At 44.8% G+C, this 25,475-nt stretch overlaps 1 protein-coding gene across 1 annotated transcript in view; it reads left to right on the top strand.

The window, feature by feature from the left end:
- The window catches only part of CDH23 (cadherin related 23), a gene marked incomplete in the record, with an annotated part of 580,971 nt that overhangs the window by 376,479 nt on the left and 179,017 nt on the right, over positions 1-25,475 (top strand).

Raw genomic sequence — 25,475 nt, 5'->3', positions numbered from 1 at the left:
AGAGGGTCCTTATTATCTCCCTTTTTACAAATGAGGAGACTGAAGCAAATGGCTTAGCCAAAGGTTGCATGACTAGTAAATATCCAAGATTAGATTTGAATCCAGGGCTTTAGATTCTAGGGCCATTGCTGTCCATCGCACAATCTAGTTTCCTCATCCAGAATTTTACCCAGACACCTCGAGCCATCCCTGGACAGCTCCAGCCTCCAGTATTAGCACTTGCCTAGATTATGCATTCAGTATATTGGTTGCTGGAGAACATCTAGGACTTTGCAAAAGATCTAGGTGCCCCTGAACAAAACTAAGTAAATGGTATCCAAGGATCCAAGAGGAGACTCCTAAAGTCAGAGTGAACTTACACCTGAAGGGGATGGGGGAATCTGCCCAATCAGCAGAGGAGTTTTACTGATATACCTGGGAAATACCCCGCCTCCTCTGGAATAGGTGTCCCGCCTTGGTTAAGGACACAGCTCCTAGGAGAACAGAGGCAAATAAGAGGCTTAAAGCCATCCAGACCGTGTCTCCTTCTACCACTACAGCCCGTATGTCCTTGGCTCCATCTCTCTGGGTTCTGTTTCATATCTGTAAACTGAAGGAATTGGAACGTGTGATCTTTGAGGTCCCCGCCAGCTCCAAATATGTGATCTTGCGGTGACTTTGACCTACATTCTCCTGACTTGTACAAGCCTCCTCCACTTCTCTCCCTGCACCCCCAAATTCAGGTGCACATGAATGTTCCCCTTCCCTTCCCCCCGATTCCCCACCCCCACCTTGAGCAGAGGCAGGAGAATGCCTCTTTGGCTCATGGGGTCCCACACTTATAAGTGTGTTTACTCTACAGACAGATGGTGTGAAACTGTATTGAGCCCCCGGGCGCTTCCCATCTGACAGTTATTAATATTTCAAACAGATGTTTAGCTAGTCAGGCTGTCAGACGCTAAACTATAAGTCTGGGGTTCCCATTGGCTGCTTCGCCTCCCCCCACCCCCTGGCTCTGCCAGACTTCACTGAGGCTTGCCCCTGCCATAAATCAGCCTGGGCAGGATGGCACCCAGGGCCTGAGACTGTGGTATGAGGAGAGTCTAGGGAGGGCTCTTGGCGCACTCCTGACTACTCTCAGCTCTGAAGAACGAATTATATTCACTTGTTCGTTCGTTTAGCAAGAAGGTGTTAAGGGCCTACTGTGTGCCAGGAATGGTGCTAGATACCAAGGATAAAACTCTAAAAACCGTCCCTGTTCTCAAGAAACTTACAATCCATCTGGAGGGAGCGGGGAACAACTGTCCCCCAAAAATTTAGTTCAAAGCATCTGTAGGAAAAAGAGTCTGACAGGTAAATGGCCACCGTGTCACTTGATGGAACATTTCCAAACAACTCCTCATGTCCCTTGAGCATCCTCCCTATCAGAACCTCTGTCCCTGAAACACTAGGTCCAAATAGGGGAACTTTCACCCCAGCTTGCCCAGAACCAGACAACCATGACACCTTCTGGACATCTCCAAACCATGCCATTGGGCACATTCTTACACACACACACACACACACACACACACACACACACACACACACACACACACTCCTTTTCTGTGCTTAAGAAATCCCTTATATCATTCATTCGTTCTGAGGGGAAGGGCTCTAACAATTGTGGAGATGAGCATAGACTCCCTGTGGAACCTGGCAACGAAAGAAGCCGGGGATCCTTGGAGGCGGGCTCCTTCCAGACGTGGGGATGGCACCGAGATGGGAGGTGGGATACACAGCGTGGGCAAAGGTAAGCGGGACAACTTGGCTGTCACAGCAAGTGCATCAAGAAGATTAGTGACCCGAGATCGGATGGGGAAGGACTTTAAATGTCAAAGTGAAGAGTTCTTATTGTTTTCCCAGAGGTGTTCGGGAACCACTGATGTTTATGCAAGTGATACGGTCAGACTCGTGCTTCCAGAATAACAATTTGGAAACTGCACGAAGATGGATAGGAGACAGGAGAGACTGATTACAGGAGGGCCAATTAGGAGGCTATTGTAAGAGTACAAGTGAACGGTGATGAGATCCTAACCTAGGATTGTGACGATGGGAGAGGAGGGAAGGGGACAGGTAGATGTGAGATAGATGATGATGGTAGAATCAACAAGACTCGGCAGTTGATTGGATATGACGGCTAAAGAAAAGGGAAGACTTCAGAATAACTCAGAGTTTGGGAAGTTAAGATGCTAGGTGGCCAGAGGACTTCCTCTCATGCTACTCTGTAGGTTAGAGGTTCTGAGACACCTGCAAAGCGAACGAGTGTCTCAATCATCTTGTAGCCTTGGGCCTTGCCATCACCCAGATATCCTGAGACAGCCGTGGGGAGTCCTTACTTTTTAGCGGTCTGAGTAGTTTTCCATCAGTCCAGACCTGTGATTTCATCAGCATGAGGAGCTCAGGCTCTCCTCGGGCATTTTATTTGTAGCTTATTATCTTAGCAAGGTTCAATTTATGTCAGTAATGGAGGCCCCCATTTTGACGCCAAGAGCTTTAAAGCATCCTGTAATTGAGTTAAAGCAATTTTGCCGCCCAGAACGGCCATGACGATCCACGTGGAAAGGACCTGAGGGGTTAGTGGAGTTTGAATTCAATGTGACCCAATGGAATGACATGACGGTAAAAGCAGCTGACGTGATCCATAGGAGCTCAGTGGTGAGAAAGGCGGAGGGAGATCCCATCTTGCTCCACTTGGCTGCCAGCCAAACCACCTCCGGACTGCTCTTTTCATTTGAGACATTTTAGGAATTTCTTCAGGATGAGATTAGTGTGTGTCCACACAGGAAGATCTCTCTATTAGTAAGCAACAGAGGTGAGATTTGAACCCAGAGCCCCTAACTCCTGTCAGGAGTTCTTCCATCATTGTATACTGCCTCGGAGATGATTTCTGAGGTCCATTCTAATTCTCAGAATCTGTGAGTCCGTGGCACTATCCCATGCTGGGAAGGACAGGTCAAGAATCCTTGAGTGTTCTAGAACTCTGCATTCTAAAAGATTGGCCCCTGGAGAAAGACAATTGTAGCTTATGAAGAAGAATAACAGCAATAAGCTCTTATTAGGCATCTTATTAGCTTATTATTAGGTTCAGAGATTTGTGCCAGGCACCTGGAGAAGGATGGATAAGATTCATTAAGTGAGGATGGGCATGGAGAACATTGTATGAAACGTAAGGGTCTGTTCGCTGCCACCCTGGGCTCACCTCACCCAAAGCATAGGCAAAAGCACAAAGGCAAAGTGATGAGGATTTACAGTGAAGGTTTGGGCAGTGGGGTAGCACAGGGGTTAAAGTGCAGGACCTGCAATTAGGAAAACTCCTCTTCCTGAGTTCAAATCTGACCTGAGACACTTACAGTGTCACTCTGGGCAAGACTCGCAACCTCTGCTTGCCTCATTTCCTCCATTTGTAAAATGAGCTGGAGAAGGAAATGACAAACCATCCCAGTGTCTTTGCCAAGAAAACTCCATGTTGGGTCATGAAGAATCAGACACGACTGAAAAACAAGCAAATAGTGGAGATAGAACATTTTGGCTAAAACCAAGAGTGAATGTAAAAAAGTAATACCGGACAAGTTTGGGAAGATGTCAGATTGTAAATGGCCTTGCATGCCCACAAAGCAAGTTAATTTAGCAGGCTGTAGGGAACTGATTTTTTAGCAGAAGCAATAATTCTCACAATTTGGAAGAAAGAGAGCTTGGACAGGGGAGATGGCAAAGTTGGGAAAGACTGTCAGTAGTCCAGGTAGCTGGTGATTAGGGATTGACCTAGCATGCTTGCAGTAAGAATTGAGAAAAAGAAAAAGCTAGGAGAGATGTTGAAGGGGTGGAGTTAACAACTAAATTCTTCTCAAATCAGGCTTCCTTTCTATCTAGAAGTAATGTGATAATTGTGGATAGAGTATAGGCCTTAACAGTCAAGAAGCCCTGAATCTGACCTCATTCACTTACTATTTTATTTTATTATTCATTTATTAATTATAAATAATTATTTATTATTATTTTAGGACCCTAGGCTCAGAGCCTCAGTTTTCTCATCTGTAAAATGGAGATAGTAAAAACATCTGCGTCACAGGTTTGTTGTGATGAACAAAGGAAATAATATACAAAAATGTCTCTGTAAACTTTAAAACACCATGTATCATCATCATCATCATCATTCCTCATTGCCTACCCAGGTAGAGAAGTCCGATTATCAAGGTTGAGGAACTGACTTGTTAGCACACTAACCACTAGAGAATCATGACCCACCCCTCAGGTATTCCTTCTAGTTGCTCAGGAGCCCAGAATCTTTAGGCATATAGATAGCTTTTCTCCTAGAGGGATTGAAAGAATGAGCCCCAGAGAAGCCAGAGTACTTCCAAGGTGAGTGAGAAGGCTCACAGAGACACACCCACTGCCAACCATTGTGGCCAGTTTTCCAAAGAAACCTCTTCCCTTAACTGAACAGAGAAGGAGATGACCAAAGAGTGGAGGGAGAATTGGATGAAATCACTTAGAATCATTAGTTTCAAAAGAAATCCCCTAGTCTAATCTTCTCATTTTATACAAAACAAAACAGATCATTCTCAATGTTATGCAGCTAATTAGCAATGGGATCAAGAGTCGATCCCAAGTGTCAGTTTCCCCATCTGTAGACGTTTAAGACTTTATCAGAAAAGCATTTGCCCCTTCCCTGGCTCCATATACCCCTCTTTTTTCAAGACTTGCTGAAGAGGGCAGCAGCTCCGTTGGAGGAAATCAGCCTCTTGCTCATGGTTCCTCCGGAAATGAAAAGTGATGAGATGAATCATAAGAGAAGTCTTGATATGGGATGTCTTTCCTGATCATGGATAGCTCCAGATGCCCTTTCAGGCAATCACTCTGAGCTGTTGAATGACAAAACCCTGAGCTGTCCCAAGGTGCTGCTCACCCTCTGCGGCCATTCCCTCAGGGGCAGGCTGAGCCCAAGTTCTTCCCTTGCATGGGCAGCCTTGGCCACTCAGTCAACAAGCACTTACTGTGGGTCGGGCATGACGTACCAGGGACTAATGGTGAAGGGGCATGTGGAGGGTTAGTTCTGGATGTCATTAAATGATAAAGTCAGGAAGGGGCCACTGAGGCAGTCGTGTCTGGCTGTCGTTGCTCCCCTAGCCTTTCGTCTTGCACAAGGCAAGCAGTCACATCTCCTCGGTGTTGCCCTCCCCTCACTCTGCCTCCTGTCTCCATGTGCATTGGATCCAAGAATGGAAAACTCCTTCCCTCCAGCCCTGCTTCCACCCATCTTCCTGGCAATAGCGTGTTGCCTGTGTGGGGAGAGTGACATGCAGGGGCTCCTGTGGATCTGGCATCTTCCTGGGCAGCCCGAATGGAGGCCCTGGAGTAGGAAGGGACCTGGCAGGGAGTACCAGGGTCTGCCTCCTCACCATCAGGGGACCGCAACATCATTCTGAGGGCTTCAGAGCCCTTCTCTGCGACAACTTGGAGCCTGTCGGGGGAAGGCATGAAAGATTGAGGCAATGGCAGGACTGACAGATATTGATACACTTTTTACTGTACTTATAGTAGAATATAGTATTATACTACAGTATTTTATAGTATAGTATTTAGTATTATGCTACAGTATTTTATAGTAGACTATATAGTATAGTATTATTAGTATTTATAGTATAGGGGCAGCTAGGTGGTATACCAGCCAGAGCACCAGCCCTGAAGTCAGCAGGACCTGAATTCAAATCTGGCCTCAAACACTTAACATTTCCTAGCTTAACACTTCCCAATTGCCTCAGTTAAAAAAAAAAAGCTAAAAAAGTATTTATGGTATAGTATATAATATTATATAGTATTTATACTATAGTATGATATTTATATTATGAAGATATACTGTTATAGTATTTATAGTATGGAATAGTATTATATTATACTATAGTATTTTATAGTAGAATATGGTGTATATTATTTATAGTATAAGTATATAGTTATAATATTATTAACATTTATAGTATAGTATTATAATAGTATATTTTAACATAGCATATAGTTTTTTATAGTATAGTATGGTATTTATAGTATAAAGTTATACTTTTATAGTATTTATAATATTAGTACAGTATTAGTATTAGTAATAATACTATCATTTGTATAGTGTTTTAAGATTGTATAGTGATTTAAGATTTTAATTCATTTGATCCTCACCAGAATTCTGGGAGCTCAATGCTATTATCCCCATTTGACAGATGGGGAAACTGAGGCTGGGAATTATGTAATTTTCCCAGTAAGTATCCGAGGCAGCTTCTGAACATAAGACTACCTGGCTCCAAGTCTCGCAGGTTGCCAATGAGTCACTTCTCTCTCTGGGTTGGACTTGGGGGTCAGGAAGGCCTGAGTGTTGAATCCTGTCTCAGACATTATTTAACTGACTGTGTGAAGCCGGGCAAGTCAGCCTCCCTCAGTCTCACTATGTTGTGAGGATCAAACAAGATAAGGAAAGTACGGTGCTTTGTGAACCTGACAGCACTGTATAAATGACATCAGTTTTGAAGGGTTCCTCCCCCCACTTTTTTCTTCATCTTGGGAGAAAACACTGGAGGCTGAAGGAGGATACACCTTAGGCAACCTTGGGCCATCCTTGCACACTGTTGGTTCAGAAGCTTTGCAGACACCCCCTTTTCTGTCTAAGGCCAGCCCTGGAGCTTGTCCCACAGGCCCCATCCCCTCCTTGCATTCCCAGAACCCAATTAGAGTGAACATATTTGTTTCTTTCCAATTGAAAACCTAGAAGATATTTATGCTCAATTTATAATCCCACGCCATCACTCAAAGGCTTCCCCTACCTGTCACTTTGTGACCCCCCCACCTTTCCTTACCTGCTGTCTCTCAGCTACAGGGTCAGAGCTATGGAGGGAACCTGCTGAGGGAGTCAGGAATCGATAGAAACATGACCCACCCACGGTCCTGCCTTGCCCACTCTTCCTCCTCCATTCCCAGACCTGCCCTGCTGGGCTCCCTTCCTTAATGGGGCTACACTGTTCTCACACCTCCCCCCCACACACTTAATTTTGGGCCAGGCCAAGTGTTTCTGTCTCTTTTGCAGCTAGAGGGGATGAAGTTATAGCTGCTTGCTCAGGGACTGTGAAATTCCTTCTCCCTGACCTTTTCTGTGATGTTATTAAAAGGTTTCATGGCCAGTTGTTTCAGAAAAAAATTAAGAAAAAAATAAAATATTTCAATATCCATTGAGAGCAGGGGCACAATCTCCTGAGACTGGCTTTTCTCCTCCCTGCTTCCCCCTCCCTCAGCCTTCACCACTTGTACTTGTTATCAGGTGTGCCCTTCCTAAGTCTGGAAGAAAATGGGGTTTTCCTTGGGCTCTATTGTTTAACATGAGAAAGGCTCCTCTGGAGGAGTCCCAGAATCTCCCCACTAAAAAGACAGAAAAGGCATCCTGTGATTGGGCTAGGGGGAGGAGGGAGTGTCTAGGTAACTTACCCTGAAAAGGACTTAAATAAGGAGCACGCCCATGAGTCAGTAGGATAGTGCAGCCAATGAGAAAATGGATATGATCTGAGGCCGAGCGGTAGCATCCAGAATGCCGGAAGTGAGTGAGAGAGAGTCCTTCTGTATTTGGCCCAAATCAAGCCACAGCCAGAGGATTATGGCTACTTCTGGGTGCCATATTTTAATAAAATTTCTTTTTTTTTTCAGCCAGCAAATTTTTGACTTCTGTCCCTCCCACATCTCATTCCTATACTGAGAAAAACAGAGATAGATGACCTCATTACAAACATCTATCACTGAGCAAACAAATCCCCTCATTGGCCACGTGTGTGTGTCTGTGTGTCTGTGGGAATCACATACTGGTCCCATCACTTCTTTGTCAAGAAGCAAGGAGCACGTTTCATCATGAAGTCTTTGAAGCTGTGATTGGTCAAAGGGTTGATCAAAATTCTTAAGACTCTCAAAGTATTTATCTTTTTAGTATTGTTTGTATATAAATTGATCCCTTGCTTCTCATTTTACTTTGTATCAGTTCCTACAAGTCTTCCTGGGATTCTTTGAAACCCTCTTTTATTATTTTTCTTCCTTCCTTCCTTCCTTGCTTTCAAGGCAATTGGGATTAAAAGTGATTTGCCTAGGGTCCCATAACTAGTAAGTGTCTGAGGCTGGATTTGAATTCAGGTCCCCTGACTCCATGGACACTGTCTACTGTACCACCTACCTGCTTCCCTCTTGTATTTTCATATGGTACAACAGTAGTCCCTCACATTCCTATACCATAAGTTGTTCAGTCATCCCCCACTTGATGGAGCTGCATCATTTTAAGAATGGTATTGACAATCTAGTGAGCCTCAATGGGATGGGATGAGCAACCATGATAAGAAGGAGCTCAAAACCACACCAAGTGGTGCTCTGCCCTTGCCACGGGGTTGGAGGATGTATTGTAGAGGACTTTTCTTCTGAATATGGGTCGAACTAAATAATAACTATAATTCACAAGCACACACAAACACACAGAGACAGACACAGAGAGACAGACAGAGACAGAGACACAGAAGGGAGACAGACAGAAGGAGACAGGTGAGAGAAAGAGACAGAAATAGAGAGAAAAAGTGTGTGTCCCTTAAGGTTTATAGTAGTTTTTACATGTATGGTTAAGTAGTGCAGATATAATTGGCCCCTTTTCATAGATTAGGAAAGTGAGGTTCTGAAGAAGAGATAAATATGATCCTCTGAAAGTCACAGGTAAAAGGAAATGTGGATAACGTCCAAGTTCCTTGAACAAGAGAGAGATGCTCTGAACAATGTCCTCCCAGACAATATTCTTTCATCTAAAGAGTTTTTCTGGCCGTGGTCTTACTGGTTTCTGGCCCCTCCTTGAGAGAAGGTCTCGGATGTCCTGACCAATAAGTCCTCCCCAGCGTAACTGCTGTCCTGGCGACCAGCCTCTCCATTCTCAGCTTATTGGGGTTTTGGACAGCAGACACCGCCTGTTGCTGCCATCCTACTCAGGGTCTTTCAGAAGATGCTCTCAGTTGAACCTACTTGAGTTTTCTTGTTGTTTTCCAACCCTCTGGGAGGCTTTCAGCATGGGTGCCCTGCCTGCCCTACAGGAAAATGTACAAGAGGATATGAACAAGTCCTGGAGAGGAGAAGACGGTGTGAGTGATCTTAATCAGCGGGCATGGCTGTAAGGACTAGGGCAGAGATTGTTATGGATGCTTCTGTGCTTCAGTTCCTACAAATCTTCCCAGGTTTCTCTGAAACCATCCTTTCAGCACTGAATGGAACATTCAGTTACATTCATGTACCCTCATTTGTTCATTGAGGGGTACCCCCTTAGTTTCCAGTTCTTTGATGGCACAAAAAGAGCTGCTTTGAGTGTTTTTGTACATCTGGATCTTTTCATCCGTGTTTGTTCTTTATCTTCCCGCCCAATTTCCTGATACTTCATTCCTTAAACATGTTATTTCTCTTTCTTGGCTTGTTTTCTCCCCTGGAAAAGAAGTGTGTCCTATTAGATATCTCTAAGGTCCCTTCAGCTAATCAATAAACAGTGATTAGGCACCTACTATGTTCCAGGGACTGTGATAAGTCCTTCTAATTTTAAGTCCTGTGATCCCATGTTGAAAACTGCCCTGGTTTTCCTCATTTCCTCCTATGGCTAATCCCTTCCACAATCCCTAGGGAGTCTCTCAAGAGAAAGAAGTGGCTGCTTTTCCAGCGCCACTCCTGGCATCCCAGGTCTGTGCCCATCTTGTGGGTGAATACTTGGCACCCTTTTCAGTCTGGAGAATTAGCTGACCTAACTTTACCTCTTCTACTTTTCTTCCTTGTTAGTTAGTTAACCCTTGGTGAGGACTCTTCCTCATCCCACTTGTGTCTCCTGATAACTCCCCCTCTCCCTCTGAGCCAACAGCCTGGATGAGAGTCCAGGTGTGTACATCCTGTACAGCTTGCAGCTTCTAATAGGTCCCTCAGTCGTGTGCTTGACACTATCTCTGTGTCTCCCCGTGCCTGGCCCACCTTCCTGTTGCTTCATTGATTCAGCCTTTCAGGGGCTCGCTGGGACAAGGAGATCGATAGACACTGTTTTGCTTCCCACCCCCAGACTCCACCAGTTAAGGCCACAGTGGAGAGGTAAGGGAAAAGTAATAATGTGGTCCTTCCAAGCTGGACCAGAAAGTAGCCGACATCAATATCCTAGCATTTAAAATGCTAATCACCTTCCCTTTCAATTGTCAGACTGCAGGGAGTATTGGGCTGCCTCTAACTCCCAGACCCAGGGTACACAGAACAAACCTGACCTGTCCCCGCAGGATCAAAGTGCAGAGCCTGTCTCGGTCTCTCCCCTCTGTGGCTCCCTGGTCTCCTCTGACAGCCTCCCTCCCTCCCTGAATGCCCTGTTGATCTGCTCCTGGGCTAGAAAGGTACTACCTCTAACTCAATGACAGTTTTCTCCAAGATAGACAACCTCACACTGTACTAAGGGAAACCCACCTCAAGACCCTTTCTTTTTTATTAAAGCTTTTTTATTTTCAAAACATATGCATGGATAATTTTTCAACATTGATCCTTGCAAAACCTTGGGTTACAAATGTTCTCCTCCTTTCGTCCACCCCCTCCCTAGATGGCAAGTAACCCAATATATGTTAGACATGTAAAAATATATGTTAAATCCAATATATGTATACATATTTATACAATTATCAAGATTCTATGGGGAGAGGGTAGAAAGAGCAATGGTGACAAATCTAGGCCCCTGGGTACTAGGGTCTTGGCCAGACTTCCTTTCATATTTCAGCTCAACTCACTCTATTAAACTATCCACTATATCCCAGGCCTCTGCTTGGAACTGGACTCTAGGATGAATGACTCGGTATCTGTTTTCAAATAGCTTATACTCTAGTGTAGAGCAATGGGAGAAGCTCTTTAAAATACTTAACATGTAAAAGTTTGTGTTGTCCAATGCTAATAATACCAAATGAGTGGTATAGACACATAAATAAGCTCTATTGGGGTTCAGAGCAGTGAGTGGTCACCTCAAAATGGATGATTGAGGAATGTGTCATGAAAGAAGTAGGGCTTGAATTGAGCCTAGAATATGAATTTATAGAAAGGAAAAAGAGGAAAGGGTGAAGAAAGGAAATAAATTGGGTTTACAAGGATTATGGGGGAAAAGTTCATCCCTCACCCTGTGCTATGCTTTATATTTCTAAGTCCCTGACTCTTCTTTCCCATGTTCTTCTGTCTGTCAACAACGTTAATAATAAATATAGGACTTTAAGATTTACAAAGCCTGTTACAAACATCTTGTATTGTCCTCTGGGAGACTGATGCTCTTATTATTCCCATTTTATCATGAGGGAACAATGATTAAGTGAATTGACTAGAATCACACAACCAGTAAATAACTAAGATAGGATTTAAACTCAGTTTCCTGAGGTCAAGTTTAGCACTCTCTCTATACCGCCAATGAACTGCCTCAGACTTCTGTAACAACTTGCAGGTCTCTACCAAAATCTCTCAATCCAGACTTTATTTTTTAAATCAATAATACATCAGCTCTGAAAAATGCCAGCCATTATCTAGAATTTAACCAGTCAAAGTTTCTCATTCCAGTCAAATTCTCACTTTGGGCCGATTGCAGGGCCTGGGAGGCTGAATGAATAAAATGCAGTCTGTGAGCTCCCAGAACAGATTAGGCGGATTCCCATAATGCCAGGGCCTCTGCAGCTGGCCATTGATACTTCCTAGTCTTGTTGTTGTTGTTCAGTTATTTTTCAGTCTTTTCTATCTCTTCTTGACCTCCTTTGGGCTTGTCTTGGCAGCAGTACTACAGTGGTTTGCCATTTCCTTCTCCAGCTCATTTTAGGCAAGCTGGGTTAAGTGACTTGCCTAAGGTCACACAGCTAGTAAATGTCTGAGTCTGGATTTGAACTCCACAGGTGGCTCTCTATCCATTATACCGCCTAACTGTGGTTGGGATGGCCAAAGAAAACTACAGAATTATAGAATCTGAGCAGGAAAGTAATCCAGAGACCATCCAGTCCAACTTATATCTGCATCAGAATCCCCACTACTACATATCCAAGTAGGATGGCCATCAGGTTTTTGCTTCAAGACTTTTAGAGAGGGGAAGGCTCCACCTCCCCAGGGTGTCCATCCTGGTTTTGGACAGCTCTGATTGTTAGGAACTTTTCCTTTGAATTGGGCCCAATCTGCTGCTCTACCAGCAGCAGATTTCCCCCATCTCTTCTTACTTCGTCTGCCCTCTAAGCCAAGCAGAATGAGCCCAATCTTCCCTTCCCCAGGAGAATGTTTTCTAGAAGTTGTCTATTACTATATTTCTCAAGATTCCTGTTGAGAAATTAAGGCCCCAGTCTCACTTAACTGGGACCTTTCCCCTTGTGACTGAGTATGTTTTATGATGCTACAATTCATCTCCTTCTAAGTCCCAGAAGTCTCCTGTTTAAGCCCTGTTTGTCCCAGACTGCCTCTACTGCCATTTTAGGGGCAGATTCAAGGAAGAGATCTAGTAGTAAAATGGGGAATCTGCTCCCCAAATCAAGGGCTTCTTAAAGAGCTAGGAGCTACCTCATAGATCATGTAATATAATATCCTCATTTTACAAATGAAAAAGCTGAAGTGAATTTCCCATACCCAGAAAGTAAGCATCAAAGGTAGAAATTAAAGCCAGTTCCTCCGAGTCCACAGACACTACTCTTTCTTCTATTTCACATGGTCTCCCATACTTGAATATTATCTCAACTAAGAAGTCATACAGTGTGGTGGAGCTGAGACCCTCACTTCAGGAGATGCTCTGGATGTCCTGGTCTCAAGGACAAAGAAGCATCTTACTGGGAAGGTAGGAGCAAATAGAGTTTAAAAGCAGGCCTGCATCCCAGGTCAATAGACAGTCAATAGACAATCACCCACTTCCTCCCTTTCTTGCAAGATCTGGTGTGAGAAAAGTCCTACAGAGACTTTTGAACCTTTGAGGGAAAGTACTCTGTGGACATAAGCCATTTCTGGTCCTTCTCTTCATTTTTATAGCTAATTTGCAGTTTCTCAAAGGTTGTTTATGTACTTGGGGAGTTATTTCTCATGGGAGTCTTCTCCTTCCATTGGTAATGTTTGCCTGCCAGTATCCAGATATCAATAAATCAACCAATCAATCAAACATTTATGAATCAATTACTATGCTAGGACCTAGAAATACAAAGTCAGTCTCTGTCTTTAGAGCTTATAATCTGTTGAGAGGAGACATGTCCATAAAATTAAATATAAAATAATTTGGGAGCAAGATCTAGCATCTAGGGGTATCAGGAAAGGCTTGATATAGAAAGTGTCAATGAGCTGAGATGTGAAAAGTTCAAGGGATTCTAAAAGCTAGAGATGAACGGGGAGTATCTTCCATCCAATATTAAGGAAGGGAAGTTCTGCTAGACATAAAGTACCTGAAGGGGAGAGATAGATAATAAGGTGGAAGGCTCAGAGGGAGCCAGGTTCTAAAGGGCTTTTAGTGATAACAGAGGAGTTCATAATTAATCCTGGATGTAATAGTGAGCCATTGCAGTTTATTGAGTGGGAGCAGAGAGTGATATTGTCCAACCTGCCATCCTGTGGAGGATGGATTTGAACAGAGACCAGTTTGAAGGCTCTTGCAGTAGTCTAGATGAGAGATTATAAGCCTTGAATGAGGATGGTGATCATTGGAGGGAAGAGAAAGGCTTAGATATGAGAAATGTGGAGGTAAAAACGCAACTCATGGGATGCTTGGGATGAGTCAGCCTGAAAGGTTGGCATTACTATTGGGGTTTCCAGCTTTGGGTGGCTGTGTGTCCAACCACATTGGGGAGCCCAGCAGATAGCCCTTTTCAGTATCGGTGATTTGACATCATGCTCACTCTTCTCTCCCCCATTTACGTGCATTGGTTAGGTTTGACTCAATTATTGACTGATAGTGATAGAAATTATCAACAATAACAATTATTATATGTCTGTGCTGATAGAAATTATACATTAATTCCTAATTAATGTCTGTAGGCCCAAGAGATGATATGGAGGCTCCTCAGTTATATAGGATCAGAAAGAAAGGGTAGCCTGGTGATCCACTATGGCCTCTGTCCAGAGAGCATCAGGAGCTCCTGTTTTCAGACAATCCCCTACAACCTGCTTCAGCTTTTCCTCTTTCTCTCCCTCTCTCCATCTCTCCATCTCCCCCCTCTTCCATTGGCATCTTAATTGATCTCATTGTTCTCCAACCCCTTGAGACCGGAGACTCCAGCTGTGCTTAAACAGAACAAAATCTCTTCCAATTTCCCCACCGTTTAAAAGAAAATTGAATTCTTTATCTGCAGCAGGGGGAGGGGAAGAGGAAGGCCAAAATAGACTGATGGGCTAAACATAAATAGTTAAATAATCTGAGACCAGTTTCTAAATTGGCCAAGAAGGTGAAGACAAATAGATTCACACCTTTTGTTTTTGAAGAAGGGAAGAGAGATGGTTGTATTCCTAGTTTCTTTTCAATCTTATCAGTTCATCTTTATAAATAAATTAAGGAGAAAGGGCAAAGAAGAGGTAAAAAAAAAAATAAAAGGAAAAGGAAAAAACGCCAGGAGGAGGAAAGAGCCAACGTGCAGTGATTGGCAGCTCGAAGTCCCGTCTGTCTGTCAGGCCTCAGTGCTCTTTGGCTGTGTTTATCTCTTTAATCTAAATATCAATCCGTAAGAGGAGGAGAGAGAGAGAGAGAGAGAGAGAGAGAGAGAGAGAGAGAGAAGAAGAAGAAGAAGAAGAAGAAGAAGAAGGAGGAGGAGGAGGAGGAGGAGGAGGAGGAGGAGGAGGAGAAGGAGGAGGAGGAGGAGGAGGAGGAGGAGGAGGAGGAGGAGGAGGAGGAGGAGAGAGAGGGAGGAGGAGAGAGAGGGAGGAGGAGAGAGAGGGAGGAAAAGAGAGAGAGAGAGACAGAGAGAGAGAGAGGAGAGAAAGAGAGAGAGAGAAAGAGAGGAGATAGAGAGAAGGAGGAAGAGAGAGGGGGAGGAAAAGAGAGAGAGGGGGAGGAGATAGAAAGATAAAGGAGGAAGAGAGACACAGAGAGAGAGGGGAAGAGGGATGGAGACAGAAATACAGACAAAGAGAGGAGATAGAGAGAAGGGAGAGAGGGGAGAAGACAGAAAGGGGAGAGGGAGGGAGGGAGGGAGGGAGAAGGGAAGGAAAGGTGAGCAGAGAGAGAGGAGACAGAAAGATAAAGGAGAAAGACAAAACAAAGAAAAGAGAGAGAACAAAGAGAGTGAAAAGGGGGGAGACAGAAAGAGAAAGGGGAGAGAGATCACTCTGATTGCAGCTTTTATCCCCATTGCCCCTGTCCTGGGTCTTGATGCAGCCATCTCTCACATCAGGGCTCTGTTTTCCAAAGGAGACACAAGGGGACAAAAAGGGGTTAAGGCCGAATGAAGACACTGTCTAGACACAATCTGTTCCTAGCCAAATGTTGTCTTTCCTCCTCCCAATCTACAGGAATGGCCGCCACTCTTGCAGACTAACCACAGAATCCTGGAATCTTGAAGGGGTTGCTTGGTGCCTTCTTGTCCATCCCCCACCTGTAGATGAAGTTGTTTGAGTCTAGTCTTTAAAATCTTCCATCTCCTCCTCCTGCTGCTGGTCCAGTATTTTGCCTACTCGATGGCATTTCTGCATTTGGCCTCCAGCCCCTTTGCTAGGATTTAAGCCTGTTGGCTCTCCCTTGCCCTTCGGTCTCCACCCTCTGTCCGAAACTGAGAAACAGCAGACCTGGGTTACAGAAACTGTTCTGGGACAAGTGACTTCCCCTGTCTGGAGCTTAGCCTCTAAAATGAGAGGCCGGAGTAGAGATCCCATCTCTCAGCGCCAGGCTGAGATATCTGGAATGCTCTCCCTCTCCATTTCTGCCTGCAGACTTCCCAGATTTCCTGGAAGCCCCAACTAAAGCCCTACCTTCTTCAAGAAGTCTTTCCAACCCCTCTGGACATGTCCTTTTCACCTTTTCTCATTAATCCCGTCTGAGGCTTGTTTGTATATATTTGTTTGCTTGTTGTCTCATTCCATTGTGAGTTCTTCAAGGGCAGGGACTACTATCTTTTGCCCCTTTTTGCATCTCAGAGCTTTGCCCAGTGCCTGGCACACAGGAGGCGCTTACTAAATGTTTGTTGACTGATTTCTGAGGTCCCTCCCGACTTTCTGCCTCTATTATTAGGTGACACTTCAAAACCTTCCAAGAGTCTGTGATTCTAAGTCTGTCCAAGCTCTCCTTCACTAATCTGCACTTGGTTGGTTTTATTCAGCACGACTGCTAAGAATAGAGTTGTCCCTTGAGGTGGAGGATGGGGGCTGAGGGGACAGACTGCCAGTGGGCTGACAAGGGCTAGAAATGAGCTCGTTGATGCAATGAGTTGAATGCTCTTTAAAAAGTCCACTCCATCAACCACTAAAAAAGATTGAGTTCTAGGAGAGAGAAGGGACCTGGAGAAAACCCACTGGTGGAACATGGGCAATCCTGGAATCGAAGGTTGTCTGGGAAAAGGTTTGCGGGGGATGGGGGATTGCTGAATTATAGTATGTGGGTTTCTGGTTGTTTGTCCTCTAAGTCTGGGGATGGGGAAAAGGGGGAAAGAAAGGAGGGGGGATGAGGAAGAAAAAAGGGGAATGTTCATGATTGCTATAGTAATGGTGCTGATCTCCTAAGGCTTTCTTCCCAAAGAATTCAATATGACTTATTAAGCACCTACTATGTACCAGTCATTGTGTTAAGTTCTAGGGATATAAAGAAGAGCAAAAATAAATAGATGAATAAGTAAAGAAATAAGTGAATGAACAAATAAATGAAAATTTTAACAAATAAATGAAAATTTTAACAAATAAATGAAAATTTTTAAAAGCCCTGTTCTCAAGGAGCTCACAGTCTAATGAGAATAAGCAACAACAAGATACATATATAGAATAAACTGGAAGTGAAGCACAGAGGGGAAGTACACACAGGAAAGAGGAGTGGGAAAAGCTTCTTGTAGAAAGCGGGATTTTAGTGTTGGGTCTTAAGTATCAAGTCAATTATTGTGAAAACAATATACCGCTACGGAACCCGGAAAAGGCTCCCTCTCCCCACGTTTCTCATGGTCCGAGATTGTGATTTATTTCTTTACAAATTTGTACTTGATGTCTTTTTATTTTTATATCTCATTCATTTCCATCCTTCCCACCTCCACCTAGTTAAACCTTCTCTTTTAGCAAAGCATTAAATAGCTTGCCCACACACTGACCACTTCTAACGGTGTATGCAGAATGACACACCCAGAGTCTCGGCAGTTATAAAGAAGTGCATGGGCATTTTCTCAACTCTTCTCTAGATACAATTAGTCATTATTAGACAGTGTTTGGTTTCCTTTTATTGCTTTTGTTTACACTGTGGTATTTTTGCATGGATCACATGGCTGAGATATCTCAGAACTAAGGTCCTCCTGGCCACAAGAAAGGTTTTCTGGTTTTAATATACCATCTATCTCCCCATTTTACAGATGAAGAACATGAAGGCTGATGGTGGAAATTTGCCTACAGTGATTTAGTGAGTTAGGAACTGAAACTGAACAGAACCCAGGTCTCCTAACTCTGGATATATTCTATTAAAAATAATAATAATAATAATTAATATTTGTGTAGTGTTTTTGAGGTTTACAAAGTGCTTTAAAAATATTTTATCTTCACAACAGCCTTAGGAGGTAGAAGCTATTATTAACCCTACTGATGAGAATACTTACAGAGGTAGATAATTTAAGTGACTTTTCTAAGATCACACAGCTAATAAGTGTCTGAGGTCACATTTGAACTCAGATCTTTCTGTTTCCAGGTCCAATATTCTACTGTTGTTCAATCTAACTGCCATTCCATTAGCTGAGGAATCTTCAAAGTCATCCCCATTTCTCTCTCCAACCAGAGAAGTGCTCTAGCAGTGAGCCAAGCAATGTAGTGCAGTACGTAGAGTCATCTTGGTCTCAGAACGCCTAGGAATTGAACGCTGCCTCAGTCTTCACTAAATGTGACCATGAACAAGTTTCTTGACAAGTGCCTCACTGGGATGCTGTGAAGATCAAATGAGTCTCATTTTCTCTCCAAGGAATCCTCAGATTTGCGTCCCCATCAGTTCTAGCCTTTTCTTGATTCCTTCCAGTCTTCACAACATAAGAAGAGCTAGCAGAGGCTGCCATAGAACATTAGGGAGAGTTAGAAGAGAATCTCCATCTTCTCCTTCCATTTATTATCCCCTTACACTGGGATGATGGCAAAGGCCCAATGACCAATGGGCAGATAATCTCTGAGCTGTAAGGGGACCTCAGAAGTCCAAGCCTTTGGCCCTGCCCCACCCAAATTCTCTTTTATAAAGATGGATTCAGATCTAAGTTCTCACCCATATTCCCTCCCTGTCTCGTTGTATGAATAGCTTCCTTGGTGATTCCAAACCTCTCTTTCTGTCAAGTCAGAAGAATGACTTTTGCCTCTCTCTGCCTTCCAGGGATAGTTTCCGAAGAGATGAGATGATATGGGTAAAGTCCCTAGAGGTCCTGGGGAAGAAAGCCTATAAAAATCAGGGCAGCTACTTCTCTCTGAAGGAAGAGACATTTCAATAATGATAACTCATATTTATACGGTGCTTTAAGGTGTATAACGATGCATTGTGCTGGCCTGGGTCAGGAAGCTCTAACTCAAAGGGGAGGGGGAGAAGTAAAGGACTGGGGTTTCCCGAGTGCCTGGACTTTCCCCCTCCTACACCTAACTCAGCTGTTTGCTCACTGTCCGGATCCCAGGGCAGGCTGGCACTGCCCACTGGCAGAGATGGAGAAACACTGAGACTGGCTGCATTAAAACACCCCTGCCGGCAACTATCTTAGAGATCATTGGTGATTTATATTTCCTACACCGGACTTTGACCTTAATTTCTGCTGTTGGTATGGGACTGTAAAATTCATTAGGGGCCTAAGAGAGGAGTGATTGAGATGTCAGTCGGGCAATCGTGTGGTTATTTAATCTATCAGATGTGCGGCTTGCCATTTAGGTGGACAACAAGAGAATATGAAATCAATATGGTTCATTAGCAGGGAAGCTTGTGCCCGGCCCAATCAGCACCCACCAATGACAGCAGCTGGGGCGGGCATGCGGGCACGCCACCTCTGTGTCACCTTGGAGAATGGACATGTTCCACCACGCATGGGCAGGCAGGGTCCCAGAACCCTCCTGCCCGGAGCTCATCCCGCCAACGGTATTCCACAGGCGTTCTCCCCCTTTCTGCCATCAGTGGTCCCTGAGACTGAGGACCCTCATCTAGCAACCTGCGCATCACCTGGAAGCTCGGCCAAGGGGGGCCCAGTGTCTGAGAACACAATGGATGAGACGCAGCAGGTGGGAGCTTTCACAACTCCCCCAGGGGGTTGATTGGACATCGGTTTTCTTTTTCTCCTCTTCACCATCACATCATCATTTGCGAAGCTTTTCCATCTTCCTAGCTTCTCAAGTCCCCACTTAGCAAGTCTGGACATCGTGCCCTTCTCCAGGAATATACTTCAAAAACCTTCAGCAGGCCGTACGCCCCTGCCCATCACTCTGACCAAAGGCGCCCGCCTACGCCCAGTCCCCATCACAGTAACTGTGATGAGCAGTGAGGTTCGAGTAACTTCTGATTAGAAGTTCTTCCTCTTCCCACACTGCTCTTAGAGCTAGAGAGAGTGGCAGGGCGGGGGCAGCTGGAGAGGCCATTCTCTTTGTTCTCCAGCAGAAATCAAAATGGCTAAATGTCACTCACTTTGGTTTGCTTTCAACTAGAGGGGATTGGAGGGGAGGGAGTAATGAGTCAGGGTAAGGCGAGAAATGGGTGGCCCTGAATAGATTGCCTTGGCTGGGGCCGAGGATTACTGGAGGGGACTCAGGATGGGAAGAGAGGAAGGGGTCATTGTAAAAAGAATCATGGATTTAGGGTCAGAAGAAGTGAAGGACAGACCCGGGATCTGTAGTCAAACATGAGTGTCCTCATGTAAATGAGGGAAAATAAAATACTAAATAAGAAAAACAAAAGATACAAAGCCTACAGCTCTGTTTCCAGCATTTTGTGGAGCTGGGTTTGTGTCCACATTTAACTGTTTAATGATGGTGGATTAGTCATGGCTCCTGTCTGGATCTAATATCTTCAGTTTCCATCTGTAAAATGGGTGACTATAACCCACAAGCCAGCTCACAATGTTGTGGGAAGGAAAGCACTTTGCAAACCTTAAAACCTCACAAAAATATGAGCTTTTGACCTTATTGTAGGTGGGCCAACAGTGATGTCAAAGCCCAGGTTAAATAGGAAGAGTGAATAGAAAGACATGGCGGAGAGTGGAAACCTAAGCCTAAAAATAAGTTGTGGCCACAGTGTGTGATGAAGCAAGGGAGGGCGAGGAATGGGAGCCATGGCCCAGGGGCTATGGCCCAATCAGCCCAGCTGGGCTAAGGGAGGATGAGACCCGTATTTCATAGTGAGTCGGCATATGTGTTAGAGAGCCAAGTCTCTGCCCCGGGGATATTCACTGTTATCTTGGGGAAGGTACCAGGTGGATTTGTGCCAGTAGGAGGAAAGGGACTTCCAAGTAGAATGGGTTATGGAAAAGACTCAAAAGCACCAGATCCAGTGGATCTCTGTTATTTGCCAGGGTTCTAGTTTGTAAAACCTATCAGGAATCCAGAATACCCTCCATTTCCCTATTCTCCCTATTACTGCATCTTCTTTTTCTACTACTACCCCTGATACTACTACTATAGCTACTACTACCATCAGCACCACCATCATTACTACAGTTACTACCTTAGCTAACTAGGTGGCTCAATGCTCCCAGGCCTGGAGTAGAAAGGCTTCCTCTTCATGAACTCAAATCCACTTACCAGCTGTGTGACCCTGGGCAAGTCACTTAACCCTGTTTGCCTCAGTTACCTCATCTGTAAAACAAGCTGGAGAAGGAAATGGCAAACCAGCTGTGTGACCCTGGGCAAATCAATCAAGCCTCAGTTTTCTTATCTGTAAAACAAGCTGGAGAAGGAAATGGCAAACCAGCTGTGTGACCCTGGGCAAATCAATCAAGCCTCAGTTTTCTTATCTGTAAAACAAGCTGGAGAAGGAAATGGCAAACCACTCTAGTACCTTTGCCGAGAAAGTCTCAAATGGTGTCGGGGAGAGTCAGACATGACTGAAACTATGAAACAACAACAAAATTAATAACAGTAACAGCCCCTTGTATTCCTGTGGTACTTCACAGTGTGCCATGAGATCTCCACCACAGCCCTGTGAGAGGGGTTCCCTTCTTACTCTGACCTGACCAATGAGGAGACCATGGTTACAGTTGTGTGACCTGCCCACACTCGCACAGGCTAGGAAGCGTCTGAGGCTGGACTCAATCCAAGACTCCGGGATTCCAAGTCCAGCATTTCATCCCCTTTACTCCGAGGGGTCAGATGCTCCTTTTGTCTCCCTGTGTCCTTCCAGGCTCCCTTTGCCACCATCGCTCAAGTACGGCCTTGAAATCTGGGCTATCCAGCGGGACCACCCAGCTCCGCTCACAATGGCTCTGTCCATCAGTCCCAGGACCATTCTTGCCTTCCTCCAGGAGGTCAGTGTCTGACTTACTGTGGTCTCTGCGCCTCTGGCTTCTTCCCTCCTCAACCAACCTTTACTTGGCTGCCAAAGGGATTTTACTCACTTCCTTACTCAGTAAACACTTAATGGATCCTTATTCCCTCCAGGGTCAGCTGGGCATTTAAAGCCCTTCAAAAGCTGGTCCTTCCTTCTTCCCAGGCTTCTCACACTTTACTCCCTTATACATATCCTTCGGCCCAGTGACACTGGCCATGTTGTTGTTCCTTCCATATAACACTCCATTCCCTTTTCTCTGTCCCTTTCTCCAGTGCTCTTTCTCCTCACTTCACTTCCTTCAACACTCTACTCAAATTTCACCTTCCACAAAAGGACTTTCCTCATCTTCCTCTCTCCCCATCCCCTACCTCCTGCCTTTCTTCTGGAACTACCTTTCATTTAAATGGCATATTCACATTACATGAATCATTTACATTCCATTACATGAACAGATTACATCTGCTCATATACCGCATGTGTCATGTGTGGTACATACATGTATATGTCATGTATTTTATAACACACATAGTTTTTTGACGGAAAGAGCAATGTGTTCTGCAGTTCAATACTTAGCTCGGGGCCTGGCACATAATTGGCACTTAGTGAATGCTTGCTGATTGGCTGAATAAATGTAGATATGCATATACTGGTTTTCTCTAGCAAATTGTAAGCTCCTTGAGGGCAGGAGTTGTTAATTTAGGTTTTGCCTTTGTATTCATAGCACCCAGCAAGATGCCTAATACTCAGTGGGCTCTAAATATAGACAGTTCTCACTATATGTAAATTCACAATTACATAAATTACCCAAACTCTAAGCAAAGAATTCTGCAAGAAATCTGCACTCCAAAAAAAAAAAAAAAAAAAAAAAACAGAAAAGTCTGTTAACTTTACTGTACAGTGCTGTGCTCTTTCTCTCTCTTCCTACCCCTTGGCTCAGCTCCTCACAGCCTCCCATCCCCTCCACCAAAAATAGAAACCCCCCCCCCCAAGTGAAAGCAGAAGAATGGACTGCAGGGAGCGCAGCGGGTTGAGGGCTTGCTCCAGACTTCCTTTGCAGAGAGAGGAGCCCTTTGTCCCCCTTTGCCCACTCCTGAGCCCTGGCTGGCTGTCTTCCATCCACACCTGGGTACCAGGTGCCCCCAGCCTCCACGTGTCCTCTCACCTCTCCTGTCTGTGTCTTTGTCTGGCCCCCAGAGTTCTGCCTCCCGGGTGTTCTTCTGTGTTCTTCTCCGTCTGGCCTTGGCGCCTGAATGTTCCTCTTCCTATTCTCACTTCTATGTCCCAGGCCCTCATGAGTTCTTGACCAGAATGCTGGCCCCCTTCCTGCCCACCTCCTCTTCCAAGGCTACTTGCAAATTTGCATTACATAAAAATCACTTTACATAGAGATGCAGATCAAGAACTGTCTGTGACATGTCCTGTCAGCTACCTCTTCCTCTCAGGCTTTTCTCCATTCTCATTCTGGGCCAACCCTCAACATGCCCGGGGGTCGATGTGTAACCCTTCAGCTCCCAGGTCTCTGCTGTTACTTCTACTTCAGTCGCTCTTAATTATGGAACCAATGCACAGCAAATGAATGTCTTCAAAGGGCATTGTGCTAGAGGGTTTGCCTGACTTTAAGGGGAGAGACACAGAGACAGAGAGACAGAGATGGAGAGGCAAAGATAGAGATGAAGAGAGAGAAAGAGAGAGACAGAGAGAACAGAGACAGAGAGACAAAGATGGAAGCGGAGAGAGAGAGAATAAGACACAGAAAGGGAGGGAGGGAGTAAGAGACATTCAGAGAGAGGTAGGGAGATAGAAAAAGAAACATACAGAGACAGAGAGAGAGAGACAAAGAGACAGAGACAGAGATAGAAACGCAGAGATAGATAAAGAGTGATAAGAGACAGAATCAGAAACACAGACATAGAGAGAGAGAGAAACAGAGAGAGAGAGACAGAGAGAGAGAGACAGAGACAGAGAGAGAGAGACAGAGAGAGAGAGAGAGAAAGAAAGAGAGAGAGAGACAGAGAGAGAGACAGAGAGAGAGAGAAAGAAAGAAAGAGAGACAGAGAGAGAGAGAGAGAGAGAGAGGATAGAGAGAGAGAGAGAGAAAGAGAGAGAGGACAGAGAGAGAGACAGAGAGAGACAGAGAGAGAGAGAGAGAGAGAGAGAGAGAGAGAGAGAGAGAGAGAGAGAGAGAGATTAGTGCCTCCCTAGCAATCTCAGCATCCAAGTGACCACAAACCACTGACTCTCCTGACATTCTTCTGACAATGGGAATTTTCCCCCCTGTCCTGGCTCCTATCCATTTCAAAATCTGCATGCCCCCCCTGCATCCAGCATCCCAAGCAGTCTCCCTAGGAATGCTAAGGCCTCTCTTAGGATCTAGATGTGATGTGAGCAGTGAAAGGGTAAAGCCCTGATGCTTTTTCACAGGACGTCATTGAAGTATCTTCTGATGGAAAAAAGGTCCGCATGGGGAAGTCTACCTTCTCCACCTCCTTTACTATTCTTTTCCTGCAATAACACTGATGCACAAAATGTATATAAATAATCCTTACCCATGGAAAATACCTTGCAAAAGCCTGCCTCTCATCTTTGCTCAAGCCATCCCCATCCCCTGGCCTTTGGCGTCCATACTCTCTTCTCAATGTACTTTTATCTAATCCAACCCTCAAAAGATAACTGAAGTTCTCACTTCTTCTACTCCACCTTGGCCTAGCACTTGGCACCTAGTAGGTACTTAATAAATGTTTGTTGGAATGGAGTAAAATGGAACTGCTACAATCATCCCAGCTTAAAACGATTTCTGTCCATGCTGAATAGAACTCGGGACTTATCATCTATTACCCTGTGTGGCCGGTGACCTGTTGCTGTGAGCATGTCTTACGTGCCCAACTACAAAGTCAGCTCCTTCAATGCAAGGCCTGGTTCTGTGCTTCTTTAAGACTCCCAAAGTGCTGTGACAAGCCCCGATTGAGCGTTAGTTGGCTGGTTGATTAGAAATCTAGGGCCATCTTGGACATGGGTTACCTGGGGTTTGTTGGGGTCCTTGACTGGCTCTTTAGAAATGGAATGGTAGGGGCAGCTAGTTAGTGTAGTGGTTGGAGCCCCAGCCCTGAAGTCAGGAGGACCTGAGTTCAAATCTGGTCTCAGACACTTACTACTTCCTAGCTGCATGATCCTGGGCAAGTCACTTAATCCCAATTACTTCAGCAAAAGAAGAAGGAGGAGGAGAAGGAGAAAGAGAAGAAGAAAGAAATGGATGTGGTATTTCCTCTGCTCTCTGCCTGGGACCACCCCATAGGATCCGAACCACAGAATGTCAAAATTGAAAGCATTTAAAGATCTCCTACTCCAGCCCCTTTGTTTTATAGATGAAGCCCTGACATAGTGAATGATTTGTTGAAGGTTGCATAGCGTGTGATGGGCAGAGCCAGGTCTAGAATCTGGGGGTCTCCTGACTTCTACAACAGATTCAGAGGCCCCCAATTTCCTATTGGCTCCACTCTTTCCAGACCCCTCTCCTATCTGCTGGCCTCTCCCTCACCCCATAGTGAGACTCCCAGCAGCGCCGAGCAATCAGCTTTGGGTCGGTCACCCTGCAGTCCTGACAGGCTTTTGACATCCCATAATTGCTTTCCTGCTATGACTCCTTTAAGCACAGAACTGCTGGCCAGAGCAATTTGCTCCCCATCAATTTTTATTTCCTGGTTTTAAAATAAAATAAAAGGAAATAAAGAAAGGGGTGGAGGAGATGGGGAAAGCAACATTTTATCTGCAATAACAAACAAACTGGGAACCTTGTTCCACGAGGGCT

This window comes from Sminthopsis crassicaudata, chromosome 2, assembly GCF_048593235.1.
Source record: "Sminthopsis crassicaudata isolate SCR6 chromosome 2, ASM4859323v1, whole genome shotgun sequence".
In the NCBI taxonomy this organism is placed as follows: Eukaryota; Metazoa; Chordata; class Mammalia; order Dasyuromorphia; family Dasyuridae; genus Sminthopsis; species Sminthopsis crassicaudata.
Note: the sequence above shows the minus strand (reverse complement) of the source record. Positions and strands in the feature narration are given on the sequence as shown.